The 1112-nt window shown below is 45.2% G+C and overlaps 1 protein-coding gene across 4 annotated transcripts in view; it reads left to right on the top strand.

The window, feature by feature from the left end:
• Positions 1-1112, top strand: part of Epb41l5 (erythrocyte membrane protein band 4.1 like 5) — a 100057-nt gene that overhangs the window by 70550 nt on the left and 28395 nt on the right. The window lies entirely within an intron of this gene.

Below are 1112 nucleotides of genomic sequence, written 5' to 3'. Positions count from 1 at the left end.
AACTCAGAAATCCGCCTGCCTCTGCCTCCCGAGTGCTGGGAATAAAGGCGTGCGCCACCACGCCCGGCCTTCTGACATCTCTAGAAAGAACATTTCTGACTTAGAGTCAAGGAACTGGTTCCGTCAAGGGGCAGAGGCAGTTTGCCCCTGCCTGAGCTGCAGGCAGTTTGTGCCTCTTGTTCTTCTCATTCTCTCACCCATATACTCTGAACCTAACTAACCGCCATGATAGGTCTAGGGCAGTGTCCAGAGTGGGCGGACAAGGTACCAGGCCAGTAGGCCTGGCTGAAAAATGACAAGAGTGGGCAGGATGCTTTATTTAAATTACTGCCAGGCATGGGGGGAAAGGGAACCCTTGACTGTTGCCTGGAAATAAGTATGAGGAAGAATTAAAGGCAAAAGCTATTAGCATTACAAGTCCTATGCCAGGGATTAGGAGGAACCAGAATACAGGATATTTTTTAAATATCCAAATCAAAATCCACTTCAGTTTCTTGATGCACTCACAAGAGCATTCTCCATTTGATTCCATCTCTCCCACCCCACAAACCCCCCAGTTTGGATCCCTAAGGATGGTCTTGAAAGGATCAGTTCTTAGGTGCTTTAATGGCTATTTGAATAGCCATTAACACACTCTCCTAGAAGACTTCTCAAGAAAGAGGGAAAAGCCGGGCGTGGTGGCACACACCTTTAATCCCAGGAGGCAGAGGCAGGTGGATTTTTGAGTTCCAGGACAGCCAGGGCTACACAGAGAAACTCTGTCTCGGGGAAAAAAGAAAGAAAAAAAAGAACGAGGGAAAGAGGGAGAAGAAATTTAGCCATCATCTGATTCTTATATTAAAACAATAATGGGCCTGTCTCTCTTGGATGTATGTAGGTGCTGTAGTGTTGAATTGAGCAGTCTGACATTTCTCTTACCAAGAAGAAAATGGATAGTAAGAAATGGTTCTTTAAACATTGTGTGTGTGTGTCAATCACATATACATCATGGCTAGTCAGACCCTGACTTCACAGAGATTGGCCTGTTTCTGCCTCCCAAGTGCTGTGGGAGGCAGATCAAGGGTTGTGAAACCATATCTAGCTTTAGGATTCACTCTTTTTTTTTTTTTTTT

The sequence above is a fragment of the Mus caroli genome, chromosome 1 (assembly GCF_900094665.2).
Source record: "Mus caroli chromosome 1, CAROLI_EIJ_v1.1, whole genome shotgun sequence".
Taxonomy (NCBI): Eukaryota; Metazoa; Chordata; class Mammalia; order Rodentia; family Muridae; genus Mus; species Mus caroli.
This window is presented reverse-complemented; position numbering and strand designations above follow the sequence as displayed.